This window comes from Geotrypetes seraphini, chromosome 6, assembly GCF_902459505.1.
Source record: "Geotrypetes seraphini chromosome 6, aGeoSer1.1, whole genome shotgun sequence".
NCBI classification, from domain to species: Eukaryota; Metazoa; Chordata; class Amphibia; order Gymnophiona; family Dermophiidae; genus Geotrypetes; species Geotrypetes seraphini.
Genome location: NC_047089.1, coordinates 137699764 through 137712344, shown reverse-complemented (window position 1 = coordinate 137712344; position 12581 = coordinate 137699764). Strand labels below are relative to the sequence as shown.

General features: G+C 44.2%; 1 protein-coding gene across 1 annotated transcript in view; it reads left to right on the top strand.

The window, feature by feature from the left end:
* TMEM131 (transmembrane protein 131) overlaps positions 1-12581 on the top strand; it is a 396906-nt gene that overhangs the window by 332719 nt on the left and 51606 nt on the right.

Below are 12581 nucleotides of genomic sequence, written 5' to 3'. Positions count from 1 at the left end.
TATTTGATATACCACATTTCTTAACAATTGTAGTCAAATCAAGGCAGTTAACAAAATTTAAAACAATGGGTACAAGATTTTTTTTTAAAAAAAAGTCAGACAGGGGAAAGACCGATAATGTAAACAAACAGGGACAAAAGGATAGTCAGGAAAAGGACGAGTTACAATATTTATAAGGGAAAGGGGAAATTAATAAAACAAAGGAAAAACACAAAAGGTTTAGGGGATAAAGTTGTTTTTTTGTTTTGTTTTGTTTATTCCAGGATAGGAAGAGTCTATAGCAGTGGTCCCCAACCCTGTTCTCGAGGACCACCAGGACCAATTGGGTTTTCAGACTAGCCCTAATGAATATGCATGAGAGAGATTTGCATATAATGGAAGTGACAGGCATGCAAATCTGCTCCATGCATATTAAGAACATAAGAACTGCTGCTGCTGGGTCAGACCAGTGGTCCAGAAGTCTGCTTCCGCGGTGGCCCCCAGGTCAAAGACCAGCGCCCTAACAGAGACCAGCCCTACCTGGTACGTTCTAGTTCCACAGGAACTTGTCTAACTTTGTCTTGAATCCCTGGATGGTGTTTTCCCCTATGACAGCCTCCGGAAGAGCGTTCAGTTTTCCACCACTCTCTGGGTGAAAAAGAACTTCCTTACGTTTGTATGGAATCTATCCCCTTTTAACTTTAGAGAGTGCCCTCTCGTTCTCCTTACCTTGGAGAGGGTGAACAACCTGTCTTTTATCTACTAAGTCTATTCCCTTCATTATCTTGATGGTTTCGATCATGTCCCCTCTTAGTCTCCTCTTTTCAAGAGAGAAGAGGCTCAGTTTCTCTAATCTCTCACTGTATGACAACTCCTCCAGCCCCTTAACCATTTTAGTCTCTCTTCTCTGGACCCTTTGGAGTAGTACTGTGTCCTTCTTCAAGTACAGCGACCAGTGCTGGATGCAGTATTCCAGGTGGGGGGGGGGGTACCATGGCCCGGTACAGCGGCATGATAACCTTCTCCGATCTGTTCGTAATCCCCTTCTTAATCATTCCAAGCATTCTGTTTGCCCTTTTCGCTGCTGCCGCGCATTGCGTGGATGGCTTCATTGACTTGTCGACCAGTACTCCCAAGTTGCTTTCCTGAGTTGTCTCTCTGAGTACTGCACCAGACATCCTGTATTCTTGGACAAGATTTTTGTTACCAACATGCATCACCTTACACTTGTCCACATTAAACTTCATTTGCCATGTCTCAGCCCATTTCTCGAGCGTGTTTATGTCCTGTTGCAGGTCTTCGCAGTCCTCCTGCGTCTTTACTACTCTGAATAACTTCGTATCATCTGCAAATTTAATCACCTCGCTCGTCGTTCCAATTTCCAGGTCGTTTATAAATATGTTGAAGAGCACAGGCCCAAGCACCGAACCCTGCGGCACTCCACTGGTGACGCTTTTCCAGTCCGAGTATTGTCCATTTACCCCCACTTTTTGCTTTCTGTCTGCCAACCAGTTTTTGATCCACGTGTGTATTTCACCCTCAGTTCCATGGCTCGCAATTTTTTGAAGTAGTCGTTCATGCGGGACCTTGTCAAACGCCTTCTGAAAGTCCAGATATATAATGTCGACTGGGTCACCTTTGTCTATCTGCCTGTTAACTCCCTCGAAAAAGTGCAGCAAGTACGTCAAGCAAGATCTTCCTTTGCTGAAGCCGTGCTGGCTGGTTTTCATCAGTTTGTGTCCATCAAGGTGATCAACGATGCGATCCTTTATCAGCGCCTCTACCATCTTTCCCGGTACTGAGGTCAGACTCACCATCCTGTAGTTTCCCAGATCTCCCCTTGAACCTTTCTTGAAGATCGGCATAACATTCGCCACTTTCCAGTCTTCCGGAATTCTGCCCGATTTGATCGACAGATTGGCTATTAGTTGAAGCAGTTCAGCTATAACCCCTTTCAGTTCCTTGATTATCCTCGGATGGATGCCATCAGGTCCCGGGGATTTATCGCTCTTGAGCCTATCAATCTGCCTGTATACCTTTTCTAGACTGACCGTCAACCCAGTCAATCTCCCGTCTTTGTTTCCTAGGTATAGCCTGGGTAAGTTGCGTATATCCTCTTCTGTAAATACAGATGCAAAAAACGTGTTCAGTTTGTCGGCTATGGCTTTGTCCTCCTTTAGCACTCCCTTTATTCCATTGTCATCCAATGGCCCCAATGCTTCCCTCGCAGGTCGTTTCCCCTTAATATATCGAAAGAACGGCTTAAAGTTTTTCACCTCCTTGGCAATTTTTTCCTTGTAGTCCCTTATGGCCCCTCTTACCGCCTTATAGCACCTGCGTTGATGTTGCTTGTGCTTTCTCCAGTTTTCATCCGTTTTTGACTTTTTCCATACTTTAAAAGAAATCTTCTTGTCTCTGATTGCTTCTTTCACTGGTACAGTGAGCCATGCCAGTTCCTTGTTCTTTTTCCTCTTACATCCCTTGTTGATACGCGGTGTATATAGATTTTGCACCTCGATGACTGTCCTTGGAAAGGGACTATGCTTGCTCTAGCGTTTTTACAGCACCTATCCTTTTCTTAATCTTCTTCCCCACCATGAGTCTCATCCCTTTGTAATTCCCTTTTCGGAAGTTCAGCGCTGTGGCCGTCGTTCTGGATCGTTGTTTCACCCCCATGTCCAGGTTGAAGCAGATCATATTATGATCACTGCTTCCCAGCGTCCCTTCAACTTCTACATCTTGCGCCGGCCCTCATAGTCCATTTAGAAGTAAGTCCAGAATTGCATTTCCTCTCATGTTTTCCTTAACAAGTTGTTCCAGGAAGCAATCGCCCACTGCATCCAGGAACTTGGTTTCCCTACTGCAGCTGGAGGTTCATAGGTTCCAGTCTATCCACGGATAATTGAAGTCACCCACGATAACTGCATTTCCTCCCTTGCAGTTGAATTTAATCTCAGCTGTCATTTCTTCATCAATTTCTTCGGACTGCCCTGGGGGTCGATAGTAGATGCCGTTCTTCATTTCAGTTCCATTTGTTCCCGGAATTTTAACCCATAGAGATTCTAACTTATTTTTGTTTCCGGCATGTTCTCTCCGGCAGACTCTATTCCCTCTTTGACGTATAGGGCAATGCCCCCACCTTTTTGACCCACTCTGTCTCTGCGGTATAGCTTGTATCCCGGTAGCACCATGTCCCAGACGTTTTCCTCATTCCACCATGTTTCCGTGATGCCGATGATATCAAGGTTCTCTTTTTGTGCCATAGTTTCTATTTCACCCATCTTGTTCTTTAGACTCCTTGCATTCGTGTATATACATTTGAGTTTTCGGCGTTAATTTCTTGCACTTTCTTCCCTCTTGCGTCCCATTTGTTCCATCCGGCTTTCTGTCCTGTCCATGATCCACTGAGTCTTCCCCGCTAACTTCTTGCACAGTATCCTCTGGTTCCCGAACAATTGACTTTCGGTCGACTGTTGGCTTTCCCCTTCTTCCTAGTTTAAAAACTTCTCAATCTCTCTCCTGATTGTTGCTTGCAAGAAGCCTTGTTTAGTCTCCGCTGAGGTGGAGTCCATCCTTCCTGAATAGCTTGTTCTTCCCCCAGAATGTTGTCCAGTTGCGCATGAATTCATTAGTACACAACTCGACCTCATTAGGACACAACTCGACCTCCTCTGTTGGTAACAATAGTTGGCAATGAAGTAACTTGAGGAGAGGGGTTATGTGGGCATGACAACATTGATGAAATATGATGCATACAGCAGAGTTCTGACCAGATTGAAAGGGAGAGAAATGGTATAGCAGAAGGTTTCAGTAGTCTAGGCGAGAGGTGATGAGGGTCTTGGCAGTGCATTTAGAAAGGAAAGGTCTGATTTTAGAGATATTGTAAAGAAAGAAATAGGTGGATTATGTTGCAGAAGCTATATATGGCATATTTAGATCATGAGTAAAGGGTCTGCTTTCTCTGTTTCTGCCCTTAAGATGCTTTGGGTCAAACAGTGGGTGGGAGATTCAGCTTCTAAAGCCACATTGAACAAGCTGCCCTTTAAGGGACAGATGTCTTTCCTCTGGAGACTCACAAACAAAGGCTGAGGTGATAGATATTAGAGATTATAGAAATGCCAGCCCCAACATCATGGCATTATAGAAACATAGAAACATGATGGCAGTTAAACATAGAAACATAGAAATTGACGGCAGAAAAGGGCTATAGCCCATTGAGTCTGCCCATACCAATGACCTACTCCCTGACTTTTACTCCCCTATTGATCCCATGTGAATATCCCATTTTCTCTTAAAATCTGACACGCTGTTGGCCTCAATCACCTGCTGAGGCAGCTCGTTCCAATGATCGACCACCCTTTCGGTGAAGAAGTACTTTCTAGCATCACCCTGAAATTTCCCTCCCCTGATTTTCAGCGAGTGTCCTCTGGTTATCGAGGGCCCTGTAAGACTGAAGATATCATCTTTCATCTCTATACGCCCCGTGATATACTTAAAGGTCTCAATCATGTCCCCCCTCTCTCTTCGCTCCTCCAGCGAGTACATCCGCAGTTTTTTTAGTCTTTCTTCATATGTGAGATCCCTGAGCCCCAAGACCATCCTGGTAGCCATTCGCTGAACCGATTCAATTCTCAACACATCTTTCCGGTAGTGTGGTCTCCAGAATTGAACACAATACTCGAGATGAGGTCTCACCATGGATCTGTACAGTGGCATTATGACTTCAGGTTTTCTGCTGACAAAACCCCTACGGATGCAGCCCATCATTTGTCTTGCTTTGGACGAAGCCTTCTCCACCTGATTTGCAGCCTTCATATCATTGCTAATGATCACTCCTAAATCACGTTCTATCGTGATTAAAGGCCAAATGACCCATCCAGTCTGCCTATCCACAGTAATCATCATGTCTTCCTCTTTCTAAGAAATCCCAAATGAGTATCCCATGCTTTCTTGATTTCAGACACAGTCTTTGTCTCCATCACCTCTTCTGGGAAACTGTTCCAAGCATCTACCACTCTTTCTGTAAAAAAAAGTATTTCCTTAGATTACTCCTGAGCTTATCACCTCTTAACTTCATCCTATGCCCTCTCATTTCAGAGCTTCCTTTCAAATGAAAGAGACTCTACTCATGCACATTTATGTCACCTAGGTATTAAAACATCTCTATCATATCTCCCGCCTTTCCTCCAAAGTATACACATTGAAATCTTTAAGTCTGTCCCCATACGCCTTATGACGAAGACAACACACCATTTTGGTAGCCTTCCTCTGGACTGACTCCATCCTTTTTAAATCTTTTTGAAGGTGTGATCTCCAGAATTGCACACAATATTCTAAATGAGATCTTACCAGAGTTTTATACAGGGGCATCAAAATTTCCTTTTTCCTATTGGCCATACCTCTCCTTATGCACCCTAGCATCCTTTTAGCTTTCACCTTTTCAACCAGTTTGCCCACCTTAAGATCATCACATACAATCATACCCAATTCCCGCTCTTCTGTCGTGCACATAAGTTCTTTGCCCCCTAAAATGTACCGTTCCCTCAGGTTTTTGCAACCCAAACGCATGACCTTACATTTCTTAACATTAAATTTTAGCTGCCAAATTTCAGACTATTCCTCTAGTTTCACTAGGACTTTCATGATATTCACACTATCCAGGGTGTCTACTCTTGCAAATTTTGGTATCATCCGCAAAGAGGTAAATCTTACCTCACAGCCCTTCAGCAATATCACTTATAAAAATGTTAAAAAGAACAGGCCCAAGAACAGAACTTTGAGGCACACCACTAGTAACATCCCTTTCCTCAGAGCGATCTTCATTCACCTCTAACCTGTTGTCTTCCAGTTAACTAATTCCTGACCCAGCCTGTCACTTTGGGGCCCGTCCCAAGGACACTAAGCTTATTTATTAGATATCTGTGTAGAACATTGTCAAAGGCTTTGCTAAAACCTAAATACTCCACATCTATCATACTCCCTCTACCCAATTCTCTGGTCACACAGTCAAAGAAATTGATCGGATTTGTCTGACAAGACATACCATTAATGAATCCATGTTGCCTCTGGTCCTGTAATCCACCGGATTCCAGACACTTAACCATGCTCTGTTTTAAAAGTGTTTCCATTAATTTGCTTACCACAAAATTCAGACTTACCAGCCTGTAATTCCCTACTTCTTCCTTCCACTTTTGTGGAGAGGGACTACATCTGCCCTTTTCTAGTCCTCCAGTATCACTCCCGACTCTAGAGAAGCATTGGAAAGGTCAGTCAGCAGAGCCACCAGAACGTCCCTAAGTTCCTTTAGCACCCTTGAACGTATACCATCCTGCCCCATCGCTTTGCCTACCTTTAATTTAACTGGCTCCTCATGAACACAACCCTCTGAAAATTGAGCAGGGTCTACTACTCCTCCTTCCCTTTTTGCATTTGTATTCTGCAGTCCTGCCCCGGCGCTTCAGCCATGAACAAAGAACAGAATACAGATGTTAACTGTAGGCTAAAACTCATCTCCATCTTCTCCAGAACACACTATTGTCCCACTGGTCGCTGCAGATGGACCATCTTCAGATGCCTTTGGAGTGGACGGTGGAAGCCCATCAAAGTTTGATGGTGGCTAAGTCGTAGACGCTGTCCAAGGGATTGCCTCCATGCATAGCAATGTGGGTGATCCTGACTACAAATGCTAGCCTTTATAACTGGGGAGGTCATTGCGAAAGTCATCTGGCCAAGGCTCCTGGGAAAAACCAGAGGGAACAGAACAGTTTAGGGGGTGAAGAACTTATGTGCATGATAGAAGAGCGGAACTTGGGTGTGATTGTATGTGATGATGTTAAGGTGGCCAAATAGGTTGAAAAGGTAACGGCGAAAGCTAGAAGGATGCTAGGTTGCATAGGGAGAGGTATGGCCATTAGGAAAAAAGGAGTATTGATGCCTCTGTATAAGACTCTGGTGAGACCTCATTTAGAATATTGTGTACAGTTCTGGAGGCTGCACCTTCAAAAAGATTAAAAAAAGGAGGGGGTCACGTGATGTCAAGCTACTAGGCAGACGTCGGTGGGGTGAGCTCCTGATCCCGTTCCCACAATCTGCTCATTTTTGACCCTGCCATCAGCAATTTCGCCTTTTGGGTTTCTGTTAACGATTGGCCTCCTCTTTCCGGACGAGCCTTTGGTGGATCTTGGGCTTCATGACTAGCAAATTGCCCCGCCGTGAGCGAGATCGGGGCCGAGCGGGTGAATCCAAGATGGCCGACCACAAATCTTCCCCGCCGCTCCCTGCAACATCCGCTTGGGTAACTGAAATCGTGGCTGAGGTTAAACTTCTGTTGGAGGGCTCCCTCACTACGAAATTGCAGCCTATCGTGGACAAATTGGATTCTGTGGACACTCTACTGGAAACTTTGCAAGGCGAGTTTTCATCTTACTAGCAACGTCTTTCTACCCTGGAGGACCAAGTACAGCAACGTGAAGGGAACCATCAACGACTCCGAGCGCAACTACACTGCTATGGAGATTAAACTCGACGATTTGGAAAACTGGTCTCGACCGGGAGAAACCTGCAGCTGGTTGGTCTGCCTGAAACTGTGAAGGATGGTGAGCTCCATTCTTTTTGGAATCGTGGTTACCGTGTACCTTGAACATATCAACGGCGCATGGTCCCCTGAGAATTGAATGCGCCCATCGCTTGGGTCCGTTGGGGGAGCCCGGCTCTAGGGCCACACTGTCATTCTTAAGTTACTGAACTCGGCCCATAAACAAGAGATCTTGCGAGCTATTCGTACTTCAGGTCCTATGTTACATGACAACTCCAGGGTTTTGTGCTTCCAGGACTACTCCCCTGCTTTGCAAGCCAAACGGAAGGCATTCACCCCAATATGCTCCCAGCTGTTTCAGAAGAAAATTCCCTTTGCGTTGCTGTATCCTGCATGCCTGAGGCTGAGACATGCTGGTCCGACCCATTTTTTTCACGGTGGCTGCTGAAGCACTTTGTTTTGTGCAGTCCCTACAGGCCCATGATCCGGCTCCCTGATCAGCTGCCTGTGGTTTTGACTAATTTTTTGGAAGGTTCATTGGCCTTGTTTTTCTATCTGCAAGCCTTCCTCTAGGATCTTGGCGCCTGGTGGACCTCGGCATGGATCCTGGGACAGAGGGAATGCTTTGGACTATTTGGGACTATCCTTTAGTTTCCTGGATTGTGTGGATGACTGGGGGGGAGGTGCTTGTATTTGATGGGGGAGGTTGGAGTATACTTTTTGGGATTAACTTCATTTTTCCTTTTGTTTGTTTCTGTTCTCTATTGGGGGTTGGGGGGGGTCCTTGTTTCGGTTTGGGAGGTTTTGGTTGCACAAGGGCTGCGAGTATGTGGGATTGGTGTATTGTATATTTAATGGGAGGGAGTGTTTGTGTGCTGGATTAGGAGTTTTGGATATTTGTTTGGCTGCATCTGTTGAGCGGTTTGATACTGCTTTTATTCGCAGCTTCCCTTGCTTTGGTTGTAGCTCATTTTTGGTGCCTGGACTTCTTTTGGACAATGTTCTTGTTGCTTGGACTCATTCTTTTTGGGATTGCTAGCTGTTTTCATCTGGTCTGCTTCAGTTGTACCTGAGACCATTTGGTGAATTTTCGGGTTGGCTTGGTTTTGTGAGGGTTGTTTTCTGTTTGCCAACGTTTCATAGGGGGGGAAGGTAGGGAGCTGCTCCACAGGACCCCTGGACCATTTGCAGGTCGTATGAGGGACGGGGAGGGTGTGGGGGAGGTTGTTGGGAAGGGGTTGGATGGGGGGTTGCTGGGTTTTTGTTTTGTTTGGGTTTTTTTTATTTTTTTGGTGTGCCTTTAGGTTTGTTTGTTTTTTTGTTGTTGTTTTTTTTTCCTCTTTCTTTCTCTCCTTTTTTTCTCTTTTCTCTCGCTTACCTGGTGCCCTGTGCTTGGCTTTCTGTTTTTAGTGGGGATGCTCAGGCCTGGATTGATAGTGTGGGAGCAGGTCGCTGGCTGGGACGACCTTGCTCTCTGTTATGCTTTTGGTATTTTAACTGTTTTTTGTCATTTTATTTTTCCATTTGATGGCTCTTAGATGTATATCATGGAATGTTAATGGTGTCACTTTGCCTATTAAAAGGCATAAGATATTGAGAGCCTTGAAACGTCAGAGAGCTGATCTTGTGTTTTGCAGGAGATGCACCTGTCAGCGGCAGAGCATGCCAAACTTCAAACCTGGTGGGTAGGTCATCACTTAGGGGCTCCGGCTGCGAAGCATAAGGCGGGGGTTTTGATCCTGATTCTGAAGGGGTTGCCTTTTGTTGTCCAGCATCAGTGGGTAGATCCTGGGGTAGGTATCTTATCGCTAAGGTGCTTCTTAATCGTCATTCTTTGATTCTTTGTAATGTTTATGCTCCTAACACCTATGACTCTCGGTTTTTCTCTTTACTTATTCGTCTCCTCGGTCAATATCCCGATGTTCCTTTACTTGTGGGGGAGGGGGGGGAATTTCAATTGTGTTCATGATCCCTTGTTAGATAAATCACTTCCTACTCCTAAGGATCGGTTGAACCCCACTAAGGGTATCTCTTTACTTTGCTCTTCTTTAGATGTTATTGATGTTTGGCGGACGCTTCATCCAGGTGAGCGTGATTATACTCATGTTTCTAGGGCTCATGCATCTTTGTCTCGAATCGATTACTGGTTACCCTCCAGCTCGTTGTTTTCCAAGATTGAATCTGTTACGATTGGGTCTTTTGATGTCTCTGATCATACCATGCTTTTGTTAACTCTTCATCTGGACGCCTCTTCCCCGGGTTCCTTCCGTTGGCAGGTTCCGCTGCGTCTGTATACAGATCCTAAGTTTAAAGAGTTCCTGATTAGGAAATGGTCTGAGTATCAGCTCCATAATACTGAACATCGTGAAGATTCTACTTTTTATTGGGAGGCAGCAAAGGCGGGGAAATCAGTATTCCAGTCATCAACGTCGGACTCGGGATCGGGAGATTTTACGTTTGGAACGAAGGGTTGGTGAACTTCGTCGACTTTATGGTCAATCTCATGCTGCCTCTCTCCGCTCCCAACTTTTGACTTCCCAGTGTATGCTTCAGGAATTATTGCATGATAGAGCTACCAAATCGCTTGCTTATTATAGGTATCAATTTTTTCCCTATGGGAAACTTTTGGCGCGGGACATACTCAAATATTACAACTTTGCTCAGCTGGAGGGGTCATGGTCCAGACGGACACAGAGATTAATGCAGTATTCTTTGAATATTATAAGAAGCTTTATGAACAACAATCTGATTTAATGGAGGGTACGGAATATTTGGATGGCCTTCCTCTCCCGTGTTTATCAAAATGGGCCATAGATAACCTCAATGCCCCGATTACTGCAGAGGAGGTGGCAGGCATCATACAAAATGGGTCATTGTTGAAGGCTCCCGGGCCGGATGGTTTCCGGATGGAATTCTATAAACTTCTTCACCCCTCTGTGGTGCCTGTTTTGGCGGATACTTTTACAGCAGCCATTCAGCGAGGTAGCTTTCCAGACTCGCTTACAACTGCTCAAATCGTAGTGTTGTTGAAGCCACATAATGAGGCTGACCGCTCTTCCTCGTATCGCCCTATATTGTTGCTGCCTGTGGAGGTCAAATTGTTTGCCAAGGTTTTGGCTAATCGTCTTGCTTGCATCCTTCCTGATTTGATAGCCTACCCTCAGGTGGGATTTGTGCAGGACTCACTAGTGTTAAAAATATTAGATCCATCTTGGCATCTTTGGAATTTGTGGAGCGGAAACAACAATCTTCTCTTCTGGTCAGCTTTGATGCTGAAAAGGCCTTTGATCGGGTCTCTTGGAACTTTTTATTTGCGGTCTTAGCTCGGTATGGTATCCAAGGATTTTTCAAGATGCTGTTCGGGTGCTCTATCATTCTCTTAAGGCATTTGTCTGGCCAATGGACTTTGTTCTCCTTCGTTCCCCATATGTCACGGCACGCGTCGGGGTTGTCCTCTTTCCCCATTATTATTTGCTCTGTCGTTGGATCCTTTGATTCGTGATGTTCTGCTTAATGAGGCTATTCCAGGCATTCGAATTGGCTCTTCGGAATTTAAGATTTCAGCCTCTGCTGACGACCTTTAGTCCATATATCGGATCCTACTGTGTCTCTTCGAATTTAATGGGGATTATTCCGGTTTTAAGCTTAATTTTGACAAATCTCTTGCTATGGCCACGTCCCAGAAATTGCGGGACTCTTGGCCTGGGCCTTTTCCTCTTCAATGGGCCTCCTCTTCTTTTCGTTATTTAGGGATCTCTTTTTTTTTTTTTTAATCTTTATTCATTTTTAAACTTATAAGTGTGATAACATATCCATACAAATAACCATAAATATATCACTTAATAATCAACAATGATACATATAATATTCTATTATCTCCCCCCTCCCAATCCTTATCTATCATATAATCAATGCTTATACAACATGTAACAATAAAAATACCCTCCCTCCCACCCCATAATTGAACTTGTAAATTTAAGGGAAACAAGATTTTTCTAATTACAATACTTTGTTAATGGCTCCCAAATATCTTGAAATTTCCTGAAACAACCCTGTTGTATTGTAATAAGTCTCTCCATTTTATAAATATGACATAAGGAGTTCCACCAAAAATTATAATTTAATCTATTCCAATTTTTCCAATTATATGTAATTTGTTGAATGGCAACCCCAGTCATTATAAGTAATAATTTGTTATTATTTATAGATATCTGACTTTTTGCTCTCATTGCCATACCAAACAGCACAGTATCATATGATAATGCCACAGGGTTATCTAATAAACAGTTATTCTGCGTTGTATCGTGTTAACATTGACTCTTTGTTGCGTTATTCAGCTGAGTGTTTTGCCCGCTGGTCTCCTCTTCCTTTGTCTTTGCATGGCAGAATCCATTTATTTAACATGGTCCTTTTTCCTAAATGGCTTTATACTTTGCAGTTACTCCCTTTGCGGCTTTTGAAAAAGGATATTACCAAACTACATTCTATGCTATCTCATTCTATTGGGGGGGATGATGGCTGCGTGTGGCATTGTGATATCTGCTTGGTTCCTGGGGAGAGTGGAGGGTTAGGGATACCGCATTTTCGGTTGTTTAATGCCACCTGTTTGATGCATTATCTTAGGGAGTGGTTTTCGGATCACCAGGATTTTACACCTAAATCCTACGAGAAGGAATTTTTTGCCCCATGGCATATTCGCATATTCTGTCCTTGGTGCAGGCACCTCGCTCTGAATTACCCACTCCATTTAAGGGTGGATTTGCTGTTAAACTCTTTACGCATCATATGGTCTTATGTGTTGAAATCTTGGAACGGTGATCCCTCAATCACTAGATACTTACCTATTCAAAGGGAATCTCCAATTCCACCCAGGCATAGAGAATGCTAGTTTTCGTAAATTGGCATTGCGGGACTTTACTTTGCTTACCCATGTTCTACAGGTTGATGGATCCTTAATATCTTGGAATGATCTTAGCTCGTCTGGTGTTTTTCCTATTGGGGACTTTCTTACTTTTCGGCAACTTCATCATTATATTCGGTCTCTCCCTCGGGACGCTCTAGCTTTTCC